At 37.1% G+C, this 16,151-nt stretch overlaps 1 long non-coding RNA gene across 2 annotated transcripts in view; it reads left to right on the top strand.

Moving 5' to 3' along the window:
* Window positions 1–16,151, top strand: part of LOC116585974 — a 551,498-nt gene that overhangs the window by 154,869 nt on the left and 380,478 nt on the right. For both annotated transcript variants that reach the window (XR_004283830.1, XR_004283828.1), the window contains exon 2: window positions 8,283–8,367. This is a non-coding gene — a long non-coding RNA (uncharacterized LOC116585974). The remainder of the gene's footprint in view (window positions 1–8,282; window positions 8,368–16,151) is intronic.

Here is a 16,151-nt window from a genome sequence, read left to right as displayed (position 1 = left end):
GATTGGGTTAATTTATGACTTGGGCCAAGAGAAGATGCTCCATATGAAGTATAAATCTCCTGAATATATATAAAATATCAACCTGAAACTATTAATATGTAAGAAGGGATCCCCAGGAAGGTAATACCTTCTCTCAAGCCATTCACTTTTTGTCCCATAGTGTGGCCTCATAATGGTCAAAAGGAGTTGTAATATGACGATGTTGGTTTATTTAAAAGGAACGATTTTATGAGAAGAGATGTGATCCTAATACTGACAGCCAGAAAGGGGTATATTTGATATATACTCTAAGATAATAAAGAATTTATTATAACCAACTATGATATCAGTAGTGAAGTAGTCCCTATTGGAGATAAAGCTGACAATGTATGGTAGTGTGACTGATACTCAGAATATTTCATTGATATCTGACACATGTCAAAATTCTGATATTCTTTCCTAAGTTAGAATGTTACCTTGTTACATAGCCTGCTTTGGTGTGCCCCCCTGCTCTCCACTCCCCCCAAATAATAGGGCTTGCTACTAGACATGGGTAATGAGGAGTAAGGATTTTGTGGTTTGAAGCAGGCTCCCTGTGGAATTTCTTTGAACTACAGAAACCCTGCTACTTGCTGTCTTTCTTGTTTTTACCAGTTTAGCACAAACGCCGCCTTCCAATGCGACTACACGTTCAAAGCAAAACATAAAATTGTGTTAGTTTAAAGGACTCATTAATTTCCTTTGTACTCCAAATCCTCTGCATTAACAAATGCAATATGCTGATTCTATATTCAAACTTATTCCATTTTGGCTGCTATTAACTTCAAAGGAAATCGGAAAAAAGAGTGTAAGAGTATTAAATTCCTGTGTTGAAAAATTAATACATTACTGACAACTGACCCACTTTTCAGTTCCTCTATTTTATGAAATTTTAAAGTTTTTCTATTTGTAAGACAGATCTGTGCTTAAACTTGTACCAGGATCTTGCTCCCCTTAAGGTGAAATCTCTTGCTGTATCAAGTCTGCGTTGTTCTATAAATGCTTGTGGCCTGGTTCCTTTAATATAACCATCAGAATCTGATGCCATCGTGGGTGTGTGTATGTGTTTGTGTGTAAATATTATGCATAAGGTATTCAATATCTAAAATGATAAACTGGAAATAGTAGTTAATATAAGAAAAGGGACTTTGTTTTATATTGCTGCCTTAAAAATTACCCATTACTTAAAACAATTTGTTACCATTCACCTTATTGGGAACTGTCAAATATTGAGACAGAACTAATATAATTTAAATATTAATAACATGTTAGTATAAATATTTGTGTCATGCTAGGTTATCTTTTAGTGATGGAATTAATCAGATTATCAGTTTAGAAAAACAAATCCCAAATAGTTGGCTGCAAATTAGTACAATTCTAATGAATACATTTTAACACATTTTCCCTATGATGATGAACAAAGTTTGGTCTTCTGCAGTGACAAATGTGAATCAGGATAAAAGGAAAGGCAGTTGCTAGGTGATATCAATAATTCATTCATTTGATACTAAGCAGAAAGTTTAAATCCCAAGATGATATGACAGTTTCTGAAGAATGTATCTGACATAAAGTAGACATCAATTTCTTAGGGTGTCTTTCTTCTGTATGAATGTAAAATAAATACCTTTTCTATAAAACATGTTTTAAAAAAATCTGTTTTCTAGTTTCCGCCTATAATTTATCATTTTACTTCTACATTTGTATAAACAAACCGAAAACATATTTAGGCAAAAACTCAAATTATCCCAACAGTTTTTTCTGTCATTTCTCATGGTGTTCCCAGCAGAGCTGAAGCTCATGATTGTGTTTTCAGAATCATTTCACTTGAAAATTGGTACATCTTTCCTAACTCTGAGTGTCTAAATGATTACTTTTGGTTGGGGGGTTTGTTGAAAATGCTGTAAAATCTGAAAGATTTTTCTTCTTAAAAACAATGGAGACTGAAAAACAAAGCAAAACAAAAACAAAAAACAAACAAAAAAACAATAATGCAGACTGTGCTGATGGTTCAGAAGGCTGGTGAAGCCCCTGTGTGCCACATCCTCTACTGGGATTCAGGAGCAATATTCTTGGGAGCTCTGTCTGCATTAATCATGTGTCTGTCTTACCCTGCAATTAGTGAGTAGAATCAACTACACTTTCTACATGGTATCTCAATGGTATTTCTACTTTCTCCCTTGCCCAATTACTTCCTGAATAGCTATCAACTGTGAAGTTAGATATGCTGGCTCTTTCCCTTTACTTTCTGTTACTTTATCATGACTTTTTTCTCTGTATCAATTTAAAACACCTGTAGCCCCCCAAAAGGGTAGGACCCTGAATTAATTAAAGCATTCCTGAAATGCTTAAGGAAGCAGACATTTAAATACGGTAGAGATACAGCAAACTTGAACCCTGGTCTGGTGAGCTGAAAAGTATTAGGGGGTCACGTGGAAGCCCCATTCTGCATTAATGCCATAGTCCTTAATTATCTCCAAGAGAAAATTTTCATGTAGAAATGACAGCTCTGACTCACCAGACCTGCTTATTTTTCAAGAGAAGCCCATGTGCTGGCATTTTATGTAAAATTTTCCAGCATTTATATTTTAGCTTAATTTTTTAAAATTCAGGTTAAAAACTTTTCTGTGGGCAAGATTTGGCTTGAAGCATGTAAACTTCCTCTAGAAAATGAGTAAGGTTCATCAGTGGATTATTCTCATATATGTCATATGAGAATATTCCTATTCTCATATGTCATAGCTGGCATCTCTGTATAAATTTTTCCCCCTCCTTAGAGCATGAGTTTGTCTTTTTTTAAAAGATTTTATTTATTTATTTGACAGAGATCACAAGTAGGTAGAGAGGCAGGCAGAGAGAGAAGAGGAAGCAGGCTCCCTGCTGAGCAGAGAGCCTGATGTGGGGCTCAGTCCCAGGACCCTGAGATCATGACCAGAGCCAAAGGCAGAGGCTTTAACCCACTGAGCCACCCAGGTACCCAGATCGTGAGTCTGTCTTGAAAGTAGTAGAACTAGCTCTTGATTCAAGGTGATCCGTGACCATATTCTTACTAGCTATATGACTCTAGTCAAGTTCTTTCTTTAAAATCTCTTACCTTCAGTTTGTTTATGCAACGAGACTAAGGATGTAACTCGGTTACAGATCATCTATCAGCACCAGAGTTTATATTTTTGTTTTGTTTTTATTATTTCCCTTGAGTAATACCACAGAATCAAGAGCTTTCTTTGTTGGTACATGATAACACAGGTTAAGGACTGATTTGCAGACTTCTAAGTATCTCTTTTGTTGGGGCAGCTCTAGTCTGAGGTCAGCACCTGTCTGAGAGGTACTGATGCTAACAGTTCAAACTCAAGCTTAGGCTCACATTTTATGCAGATAGTGGCTTTTTAATTTCTGTATCCCTCCTCTCTTGCTCCAGCAGGATGGGCAATGATTTATTATCTCTAGCCTAATGAAGGGTTTCATGGGATACTACCTGACCGGTTTTCCTGTTGTGTTTTAGAGGTGGGGACAATGGTGGGGAAATAGGAATTCAGGAGCTTTTAAAGTGGTCATCATTACCAGATTGTCCCATTTCCAGTGGTTTCTTCCAAATTCTTATTTGTCTCTTAGCAGTACTTTAGTCTGCTTATAATAATTGAGAACAGCTGGACTTAATGTTGGAGCAGATTTCCCCAAACAGATTTTCCAGCATTGTAATAATTCAGTTGGTGGCTGGGAGTTAGAAAGCCACCAGCCTTATCAGAATTTTCTAAGATATTTGAATAATATTTTTAAAAAATATTATAAAGTGTGTTATTTTTGCCTCTTTCCTGAAAGGATTCTCTGGTTTCCCCACCCCCACAGACATTCTTGCTTCTCCTGAATCCTTCTTTTATGATTTTGGTCATTTGTATTCCTTTTATTCTGCCATTTCCTGGTTTCTTGTCAAGTTAATAATTCATGGAAAAGTGAAACAAAGGCTTGCTCTCAATTTTAAATCAGTCTTAGGAGACTCTAAAATTCTTTGTAGGGAACTCAACTCAGGGCACACTACTGTGCCATGTTGTCATGCCCAGATCTTGCCTAAATATGACAGGTGAATCTAGCATCAGCACCAAGTAACAAAGGCCAACACAGGCTAGCTTACCTGGATTCTAACAGAAGACAAAGAAAACTGGTTGCTCAGTTTCATGTCTACCATGAAGGTGGTAAAGGAAGGAGAGATCATCTCCTCACTTTCTCAACTCAAAGCAGCAGTGATAGATATGGTTGGGTATAATATTAGAGCACTGACTAACTGACAAAAAGATCAGATACTTGGCTTACTTTTCCTTCTCTTCCATCAGAAGAGTTTGTGAGTAAGAGCAAGGTTGGAGTTAGGAAGACCAGTCAGTTTATTAGCCCAAGTGGAAGGTGATGATGCGGGAGATCAAGGCAGCGTGAAATAGGGCTAAATTGATTCCAAGGAATGGAGAAATAGCCAGCGGTAAACTAGGGGGTGGAGAAAAATGATTTAAAGCAGATTATCCAGGATGACCTGTGAGTCTTTTAACTTTAGAGACAGGACTGCTGGTTATGGCAATCCTGAAATGGTGCATACTCTTTAAGGGTTCTGCAGGTTTGATGGGGGAAGAATGAATTACATTATAATGTACTGAATTGGAGATATCTGTGATGCTACATCGAGATAGAAACAGCCAGGAAAAGGTTAAATCTCAGAAAAGAGGTTTAGGAGGACTTATATTTTATATATATATATAAAATACATTTATATATTATAATATATAAATGTATTATATATTTTTACATATAGTGATCCTAGGGATACATATATATATATAAGTATATATTTATATTTAAATATATATTTATATTTTAAGATATATTAAATATATAATATATTTTAACATTAAAATATATTAATATATATTTTATATATTATAATTAATAAATTAATTATATATAATATATAATTAATATATTAATATATATTAATATATATTTTATATATTATATCTTACACACACACACACACATATATATATATATAGTAATTACCAGAAGAGGGCGGAAATTGAGGCCATGCCCAGTGTATGTGTGGAAAATGTTGCATTCCAAGGATCACAAACCTTAGAGGAGTTGGTAAGAGGGAAGAGGACCTGAGCAGTAGCCCTTGAGATGGAAAAATCATCACTGGAGAACGCTGTCTTAGACACAAAGGGAAGCATTTTACAGGGAAGACAGTGTTTTAGGGTTATGAGAAAGAAAGAGCTGGAAACTTAACAGGATTAAGAGATTTTTCATTTTCTTTATTCACTTGATGATATGTGTGTGTTTTAAGATGGGAGCAACTTGCACATGTTTATAGGGTGTGGGGTTGGGAGGCAAGGGAGACAGAAGAGAGGGAAAGTCTGAAGTTACAGGAGAGGAAAGAAGTAGCCAAGAGCAGGTCTCAGAGGATGACTGAGAAGAGGTGAAATGACGCATGGCAAGGCATAGCAGGCACTGGAAAGAAGAGGGGTTTACAAGAGTGGGGATGATGACTTGTGTTGGTGGAGGAGAAAGAATCAGGGGCCATTTCTTGATAAGTAGAAAAGAGTGCTTGCTGATTGACTGGGCTCCAGGAGATTCGTAATGACTTGGAATGAGCCTTATGGGAAATGGGAGAAGCTACAGAATATGATCATTTAAAAAGAATGGTGAGTGATCTTAGGGATGGGGTATTCTCTTATTTCATATTAAAATTAAGAGAGGTGATAGGAGAGAGAGAGAGGGAAAAAAAAAAAAAAAAAGGTAAGGAGACCATTGGTGTTGAAGGGCTGGTGCAGGGTGAAGAGCTCACAGATCATAGGCTCGCAGAAGCCTGGATGGAGCTCCCAGTCACAGTGTCTACAGGGTCCTGAACATCTCTTGGGAGATAAAGATCAATGTTAGACTCTGTTTGGATGGTGATTTCCTGCTTGAGTTCCAACTGCTTTGAGCCTTGGGTGCAGTTTGAAAAGCTCATGGCCAATAAAGGCCTTCAATGAGGAAAGAAATGGGAAAACCATTTATATCCACAAATTGGTAACATTGCCCTCTAACATATCCATTAAGTAATTAGGCACAATTTCAGTGCAAGGAATTTGTCTCGGTGTCTTTGCTCACTTGGAACTGATGGAAAGTGCTTTTATTCTGTTTGCTTATAACTTCAGCAAGTCACCTTTGTTCTGAGGTCTTCACCACATCTTTCTGGCTCACTCATCTGTGGCTGAATTTAATGAGACCCACGTCTTGCTGTGAAGTAGGTTGTGGAAATTATTGTAATGATTATTAAATCATTTTCCCCAGTCCTTTTAATCTTTGAAATGTTTAATTTTCCAAATCCCAAGTCACCTGGTAAAATGAAAAGACTGCACAAGCCGCCGAGCTCCCCTACCTTGGCCTAAAGTGCAGATTCTCCCTCCCATCTCTTTGATATTTACCGACATCCATTATGGAAATTAAAAAGCAGCAGTAACCCACGTCGTGAGGCTCTTTCTATTTGTGTGGCAATATGAGTTTGAAAGTTGAGAAGGGAAATGAACACAACACATAAAGTTTGTCAAGGCAAAAATGATAAGGTGGTGTATAAGGAAAATATTCAAAAGTCCACAACTTTGTTATTTGGAAATTCATAGGTAAGGAAAAGATAGATATTATATATTTTAGCAGAATCCTGAATATAATTATTCATGAGTATATTACTGATAGCTTGGGGACTGTTGCTGGAAGACGTTTTGGGAACTTACAGCCTGTCAGTTATAACTGAGGTGCCCATACCTGCACTTAGTCCAGCAAAGTCCTAGTTCACCTATGTTGTCTCTGATGTAATTATTAATAGTGTCTTCCTTTTGTTTTGGTTTAAAGGTGATTCTTATGGTCACACTACCTAGGTACAGAGACAGTGTTATTTTTGACCTAGGATAGCAAGTGACAAAGTAAACTCTACTTGTGAATTTGGAAAATCTGTTCAGGTCAGTTTTTCTAAAAGGACCTATTTGTTGTGAAATGACCCTGATTCACACCCTTGCTCTCTTAGAGGTGGTGTGAATGCCTGCATTTAGGCAACTTCTCAAAATATAGGAAAATGTCAATACCAGTGCCACTCATTGCCAAATTTATATTTTACTTTAAACGTAAGAGCTTGAAAACATTGTCAAAAGCAGATCTCGAAAATGCTACATATTTCTTTCCATAAGTAATGCTAAGTGAGGAATGATTCATTTCTGCCTGTAAAGTTGCGAAAAATAAATATTTGATGATATGACAGTCATCTTTGAAACAGGCTGCTTTTGAGAAATTCATTAGATTCTTTTATCACTTTTACTTAGAGAATATTGAAATTGCTTCTGAAATAATCAGTGTGTACTACCAAAGGCAGGGGAAATGTGTTATGTCAGTATGAAGCCAAAGTGCAATTAAGGTGTGGAACCGTGTACATAATTTAATATTTTTTCTTGGCTTTCAAGAACTTCAGCCATTGCCATGTCAATTCCGAATGATTAGAAGAATACAAATGCAAAACCTTATTATGAGAAGTTTGCCAATTACAGCTCTCTTTGAGCGGCGAGACTGAACTGATGGGGAATAAGCAGAAGCCAAATTTATTCTTCTCTGCCACTCCCTGTTAAAACCTAACCCTAAGCAACTAAACTTCTTTTGCTAAATAATCCTTTTGTTTTTCCTGGGTGAAAGCAGGTATATCACAAAGTGTTTATGAACTTTATTAGATAAAATTACAGACTTCGTCTTAGATTAAAAAATGGTTTTATTTGGGATATGATGTCCCTGGCAGAATTAATCACATAATTTCAATCTTGGGTTGGGCTTTCAGAAAGGGGGAAGGTGATAGTTTTTGTTGGTTTCTTCCTCTCTTCCTTCCTTACACGTCTCTGCAGGAAAAAAGGATTTAGGGGAAAGAGGCACACACTTAGGTGGCAGTCAAGAGTTATAATCTGTCCTTGGTTTTCTCTTAGCTTACAAGTTCATGGAATATTCAGGGTTTTCTAAACCACTTCTGCTGTGGTTCCTTGGGACAGACAGTATAGCAGGTTCTGTCTTCCAAGTCTTTCCAGTTGGCCACATATGGCTGATCCGTTGGCTTATGGCTTGTGGATCCCTTGACTGATCCGCACAGATTTCCTTTTTTGGGATCTCTTTACTCCTTTGGGCAATCTTACTGGGTAATGTCCCCTTCAAAATGATAGTAGCCTGGTCCCTCTCTTGAGACAAGCAAAAACTCACTCATTCTTTCTTTTCCATAGAAGGAAGGGCAGCAGCCTACCAGTGCAACTCTGATTCTCTTTGCCACCTGAAGCCAAAACTTCAAGGAAAGCACATTTTCTCCAGGTACGTGGAAGAATCCATGGCCTCCTCTGATGTTGAGAGTGGTAAGGAAATTAACGTAACATACAATTTTCCCTATCCTGTAAACTCTCTCTCATTTATATATTCTGGAATTGGCACATCAAAAATGCTGTTAAAAAAGCCTTTTGTTGTCTCTTAGCATGTCCTATATAGCTTGTCTAGCGGCTCCTTCTGGAAAAGAGATTTGGCAAACTTTAGCCTCCTGCCCAAATCTGTCTTGGTCCTAATTTTTTCTATGGCTGGTGCTCTGAGAGTGACTTTTATAGTTTTAAACAGTTGAGAAAAGAATCAAAAGAAGAATATTCTGTGGTATGTGAAAGTCAGGAGAAATCCAAATTTCTGTGTCTGTAAAGTTTTATTGGAAAACAGCCATGGTCATTCATTTGCATGTTATCTGTGCTGCTTTCCACATACAATGGCATGCTTGAGTGATTAAACTTGATGAACTGAAAAGTTGAAAGTAACTACTATTTAGTATTTTTCGGAAAGGGTTTGTTGACCCTTGCTGTAGAATGTGGTATACTTGGCGTCTGTCTTGATTGTTTTTGTCTTTAGAATTTCAGATGGAAGAATAAAAGTTCCATCTTAACATCCTATTACTCTTCATATGAAAAGTGTCAAAATATTACTACTCTCTTAATTTATAAGTCTTGAATATTCCCATTATCCATCTAGATTGAGATTTTCAAGGAGACAGACAAAATGCTATGCTTTCTCATCAGGAATATTTTGAGCTGGAAATGTGTACAACAGAATTAGAGAATCATTCATAAAATTACATTTAACTTGTGTGGCAACCTAAAGCTTCGGTTCAAAGCATGAGTTACTCTATGCCTCAAAATGTTGGTGGCCTGTTGGCAATGACTGCTGGGATAAATAAACTACATCTGCTTGCTTGGTTTCCTTTGGGTTTGATTTTTCCTTAAAGTTATAAAAGGGTAGAAATTTATGACCAAGATGTTTCAGCAGTTTTTTAGTATATGTGCTGCCGAAGCGAGCACGATGTTTCAGCAGTTTTGATTTGAGTGTGTGATCTATTTAAAGAAATAAAACAGAAATCACAAAATCATCACAGATGAAAGGAAATGTTAATTTGAAGTGTCATAAGATGGGTAGAAATTTCCAGCAGCCCAACTGGCATGGTATTCCACAAAATAATTTAAATGATTGTTTCCAGAATTTGAAGCTTGACATACTGGCTATTAACCATATGAAAACCCTTTATAATGTAGGCCAAAGACAGAAATTTAAGTCTGCTCTGGCCTGTACGGACTACTTGATGGTTTCAGACTATATCTCTCATTTCACATTCTTTGTGTATTTGCCCAGAAGCTTTTGGTAGACCAGAGGCACATTGACTATCCTGGTTTCTTGACTGTTAAAATCCTGCCTGGCCTTTAAGACTGAATTCTGTTTTATCTCTGCTGTGACATATCTCTCATTAACACTTTATTGTTGCTTCTCTTGTTTCAAAGTCATATTTTGATTTGCTGTATAGTTAGCCTGTGTATCTCTTTCTCTCTTTCTCTTTGTTTCTGAGGTCAGGAACCATATATTAAGTGTTTTGTCTTCACCACAATACTGGTAATTAGTAGGTTTCATAAAAACTAGCTATAGAAGAAAAGGCAGACTTGGGACACCTGGGTGTGTTAGTGGGTCGAGCGACAAACACTTGATTTCAGCTCGGGTCTTGGTCTCTCGGGGTCGTGGTATTGAGCCCCATGTCAGACTTTGCACTCCATGTGGCATCTACTTGAGATTCTCTCTTTCCCTGTCCTTCTTCCCCTTCCCCACTTGTTCACACTGGTATGTGCTGTCTCTCAAATAAATAAATAAATAAAACTGACAAAAAAAAGGAAAAGCAGATTTTAAAGCTTAATGAGCTATTTAAGTTTAATAAATTTAAACATTAGCCAAAAAAAGTAACTGTTCATGTATGTTCTTATACAAAGTTAGGTTTTTATTTTCTATTTTTTTTTCCAGAAAAATCAGTTTTGCAATGTGCAATTAGCTACTATGTGCAATTGAGTTACTGTGCAATGAAAGCCTCACTACCCTGTGGATGCTCTCATTATTTATATATTTTTTAATTTTGGAAGGGCAATCTGAGGGAGAATCTTGAAGAGTTTGGGGAATTAAAAAAAAAAAAAAAGAGTCTCATATGCATCCGTATGAGTTGAACTGAGTTAGAAAGGCCAGATGTCATTCATACAGTGGAGCATGCCAAGCGAATGCTTTCAAAATGACATGGTGTTTCTAGAAACTATGATCTAACTACCTCCTTTCAGTGGGATTTGAGTTGTTGATGGGCTTGGTTTTGCTAAATAAGCTTTGCTAGAGTACTCTTTTGCAAGACATTGTAGAATTTCCTTTATGGAGTTCTTTCAAGATTTAAATATCTTCAGTTCAGCTCAGGATATTTAGAGGCCCAGAGTCCTGTATAAAAGAGTAAAATCGGCCGTATAGAGGGTAATTGAGTTCCATTTAGCCAATGCTTAACAATTTGACTCGATTTTATGTGTCATCTTTGTTGCAAAAAATGCCTCTATTAGAATGGTACCAAATTGTTATATAAGGACACTGGTCCTAAAAAAGAATTTTTATAAGAGATCTTCATAGCATTTTCTGAGTAGGTATTTAAGCAATATATTGTTGACGGGTTGAATGCTAGTTGAATAAGTAAAATGACAACAAAGAGAATTAACATTTTGAAAGTTTATGTTGTTTGTTCACATCTCTTTATTGGTATCTATTCACATCAAATTACCCATATTTCCTTATTGTAGGCGTGTTACAAAAAGAAAAAAGGAAGAATGTAGGAATCCTTATTATCTTCTTTTTTTTGACTTCACATTGAATATGGTCATTATGCAGACTTATTTTGGAGTTTCTCCATCTTATATTCCAAGAATAGCCAAATGACTTAATACAAATGTTCCCAAGGTATTATTAGTCATTGGTTTTGAAATTTTACTTTCAACACCGTTCTCTAGACAAGTCATTTAATTTTCATACTTTAATTTTTTCATTTTCCAAGTGCTGGGACTATGACTGTTTTATGGGAATAAGTGAAAGTCCATCAAATTTTATTCAAAATAGATTTGAATTTTTTAAATGAAACCATGAAGGCTATATTACATAGAACATCGTTTTATGTAATGACAACACAACTTATTATACTTGTCGCTTCCAGTGTGTAAATCATGTTGTTATTTGTCTCATCCCTGGCAATGATGTGCTTGGAGGAAAGTAGGCATTATACTCAGCATCTAGTCCTATTCACATGTTTGTGGACAGTCTGGAAGACCTAACACCCATCCATCTTGCTATGTATTTATTTGTGTGTGGAAATGACTTCTCTGAAACAATGAATTTTGGAGGGGGATGCTTTGCCCCCGTTCTCTGAAGGGATGCAGTGGGGATGGGAAGCATCTGTATGAGAAGTACACTTTCTTTGTCTTGAGGCAGAGATAGAAGGTCGAAGATGGGTTGTAGCATGACATAAATGTTATGGTGTGGATAGTGATGTAAAGTTTCTGTGGATTACTTGAGAGGGGTGTGTGTGTGTGTGTGCGTGCACGCGTGGATGTTTCCTCACATTCCATTTTGTCCCTTGGCCTTTCCTTATTTCATGTTAAACATGAGCAGTCCTTAGCTTTGAGGAAGCTTATCACTATATAACTAGGGAACTGAGGTATCATGTTTTGGCTTTTAATTCCAAAGCTGTGGTTCACGTGTAACACAGCAAGATAGGAAGGTTGTGCATCCAAGCAGAACCGCTCTCCCTCTGAGGAGAGTTGAAGAGCCTCTGAATTTAGGAGAGGGCAGGGAGAGGAGAAGGACAGAAGAGTAAGGCACTGAAAGAAGTCTCTTGGAAGGAGATTGTGGAAAACAGAGGTCTTTCCTCAGTTGCTGAGGGAATTTCTTCTTGCAGCCTCACCCCTCCACGAGCACACTCACTGAGATGCTGCCCTGGGGAGATGAAGAGGAAAGGAAATGAAAGGTGAATGGGCTGAGTTTACCCTGCAGGGTTCAACTTCAGCATAAATTAGAAATACTGTATTTTGCACTTCTAGATGGAGTGGGACTTCCAGCTAGAGAGTATATGCACTTTAAAAAAAATATAAGAAGTGAAATTTCTTGCACCCCTGTTTAGGTTTCACATGCTATTAAGACTTAACTGTCAGAGTCCCTTTAAGGACAAATAGCAAAGGTGACCCCTCAGTATGTTCTTGCTTTTCTTGCCTGTCCTTTGAGTAACACCAGGCTTCTGACTTTCTTCCACCAGCTCATTTAGCTGTCATGTTGAACTGAACACGCAGCTCACTCAGTGGCCATCACTATGATGGTACCTTCCACCTGATATGTGTACATGTTATGCAGTGTCCTTCCATAAGCTCTCATTTCTTGGTAAGCAAAATGTGTTGACCTTTCTCATGTACAATTGCCTTAGGGCATTATGAGGTCATCTCATAAACCAGGCGGGTTCAACTTGTGTTTTTCTGTTTTGACATATATAAGGAGTCATGTATTTTCATATCTGTTATAATAGCTCACTAGGTTATGATTCTTAAGTACAGGGGTACATAGATTAAACTTAATGGTGTAAATATAGAATGTAATCCGGGGGGAAGATGTTTCCACACTGGGTCTTGATCTCACACACTACCACCCATGACCTCAAATCCTCAGCAAGTCATTTCTCATTGTGGGATACAAGTAAACAATTATATACTGTGGAACGATTACCTGAGCATTTGCATTTTAATAGGAGATGTTTAAAAATGCTGTGTAATTTGTAGAAAAAAAGTTGATGTGATTATATATTAAAAAAAGATTGTTCAGTAAAGCGGAGCCACAGAGAAAGTTAACGGCCTAATGATCAACTGAGAGAAAAAATGTGTAACATCTAAAAGTAATAAGGACATCCCTTTGAGGGTAACCTTTTAAGATTTTGTATCCTTATTTAATATTTAAGTTATATACCTTCAGACAGTATATCATTATATATTCAAAGGTAGGTGGATAATTATACATCCATATGTGGATATACTATATATAGTTATATAGACAAATATATACAACATAGAGCCTATTATATATTATATATACAATGTATATAAATATACACTCATATATATATCAAGGGCTATTGCTATTGCTATTCCCTGAGTTCTCTACTTTTATTCATGGTGAAGTTTCTGTTTTGGATCACTTGTTACATGGTTAGAATCCTTTCTTAATTGTTTTTCTTAGATTTTTTTAATAACACTTTTTCCTTAGTCCTAGATAGGTGAGTGGTGTGATGTCCAAGTATGAAATTCCAAAGTCTCAGCTCCCTTTTTATGACTTATAGGTATATTTGCACTCTCTTTTAGCTTCATGGACTGAAGAATAGTCTACTATCTGTCTTTTAGCACCATTTTGGTATGCTGGAAGTGAAATGTATGGATACATTTAGATCTAATAACAGAAGACCAATCTCATATGCCCCCGGGCATGCACACATCTCATAATACTTGATTTTTCCCAGTGCTCAGGCTTTAAGGATCTATGCCAAAGGCTCTAAGCCTGGTTTCAGGTACCTTTTCCCAGAACCAAGGCATCTCTTACATTTCAGCAGCCATTGGACCTAGCAAGGAAGAGAGATTGGAAGTATTAATGGAGGAAAATGGAACTGCTTGGACTTCATGCTGAATTAATCACTTAGGTGTTCCATAAATTAATTGTTAGGTAAAACATAGTCTAGACTCATGCTGTTCTATGGGAATCTCTAACTACTTCTGACTTGGCTGTGGACATACAGTATAGCTATCTCCAGTTTCACCTAAGCAGGTTGTAAGTCTCAAGTGAACCCTTCTCAAAATAGGAAAATAATAATGCACTGAGGGTAAGAAGAAATTGAAGAGCAGCTCTAAAAGGCCCTTAGAAGCAGTTTTCCTTTGAGTGGGCATGACGCTAATGGAGCAGATAATAAACTCTCTTTAGGTGCCAGAGAAGGGCTGTCTTCTACTTATCAGGTATTTTGAACTAGGGTAGTCCCCAGGCATACTGAAGAGCATACCAAACACAGCCATTCCATTTTCATCACTAGGAATAGGGCAGAGCCTCCCATACAGATGCATAGGACTGTTTATACTGGCAAAACAGCCCTTACTTTACTGATTTTCATTCTCTGTCTTACCAGATTAAGATACAGAAGTGGAAGTTTTCTTCTCCAAGGGAAATGGTTTTAGAACAATGAAATCAGAAATATGGTTTTGTGGACATGCTCCTTAACACATTTTATTTAAATTTTATTCTATCTGAAAAATGGGGGGTATGTGAGGAAGGAAACACCTCACACCCGGGGGACGCTTGAATGCTAAATTCTATTGCTTCTCACTTTAGCGCTGGTGAGCACTGCTTTGTTTAGTATATTGACTCCAGATGTTGCAAAATACCCAATTCTTTTAGGAGAGCTCAGATTTCCTGCACAATGGCTCATGGTTACACTCACTATGTAATACACATGCCCCAGCACTATAACTAATGGCTGCAATGTGTATATCTGAAACAGTACTTGCATTTTATTCCCAAATAGGTACTACTTAAGCTACTGGGGACCAAAAACCTCAGTGATATAAAATTAGAGGTAGTACACTGAAATATTTGAACCAATACCCTCAGACATAGACAGTGAATATACTCCGGGATGAATGATTCCTTTTATTCTCCCCCTCATTTAATCCTTGTGAAAATCCTTTAAGTGTTGTTATTACCTGTCACGTGCCTAGGATTGCACAACAGGTGTCAGAGCTGGGATGTGAGCCCAGTAACCTGATTGCAGAATCAGTGTTCTTCACTACCTCATAAGCTTTGGAACTTTCCTATAATTACACTGTATTCCAGTTTCCTCAATGCTGAAACAAGGATAGGTAAATTAAGGTTGATAAAGCATTGAACGTCTGGTACATATTAAGCATTCAAGAAATAGCTTCGTTGTTATTATAATAATTATTTAGTATATATTATGTACTAGGTATGAGGCTAAGCATCTTATTTAATATGTATTAGAAGATATTAAGGAATTACAAGAGTGCTCTGTGCTAGCAAGAAGTGGAAGGTACCTTGGGAAAATATGATGAGGGCTTTCATGTAATCTTTTGGTCTGGGGAAATTTCTCTCTGAAGGTGAGCTCCAGCTATTTCTATAAAGTCAACAGGGATTTGTATACTAGAGAAGACCAGGGAGAAGAGTAATATATAAAAATATTGTAGATTCATTTTGGGGGTGGAAGATGAAGGGCTTCCTGATCCAGGTTAAAGATTCTGGGTTTATTCCATGAACAGCTAAAGGTGGTCACAGGATTTCAGCAGGAGAGTGATGTGATCAGATTTGGCTTTTAAGAGCATTCTGGGTGCTGTGTAAGGAATGGATAGAGCTGCACAGGAGTGGCTATGTAGAGATCAATTAGGAGTTTATTTCAGCAGCTGTTAAGAGAGATAATAGTAAATAGTATAAATAAGGGTTCTGACACTGGGGAAGAAGATTCTGTCTTTGTGGATTCAAGAACCATCTAATGTGGTGGAAAAGAATGGATTAGCAAATTGCATTCTTGTGTCTAGTTCCCCCAACCCTTCCTGCCTGACAGTAGAATAGGACTCTAGTGTAGTCACTAATCCTGGGTTGTGTCTATTTCTGGGTTATACCTGCCTCTGTATCTTCCAACCCATCTTCCTTGTTGTCTCCTTCTGCATTCCCATTTCCAAACTCAGCTCTAAACC

Source organism: Mustela erminea, chromosome 3 (genome assembly GCF_009829155.1).
Source record: "Mustela erminea isolate mMusErm1 chromosome 3, mMusErm1.Pri, whole genome shotgun sequence".
Classification (NCBI taxonomy): Eukaryota; Metazoa; Chordata; class Mammalia; order Carnivora; family Mustelidae; genus Mustela; species Mustela erminea.
Note: the sequence above shows the minus strand (reverse complement) of the source record. Positions and strands in the feature narration are given on the sequence as shown.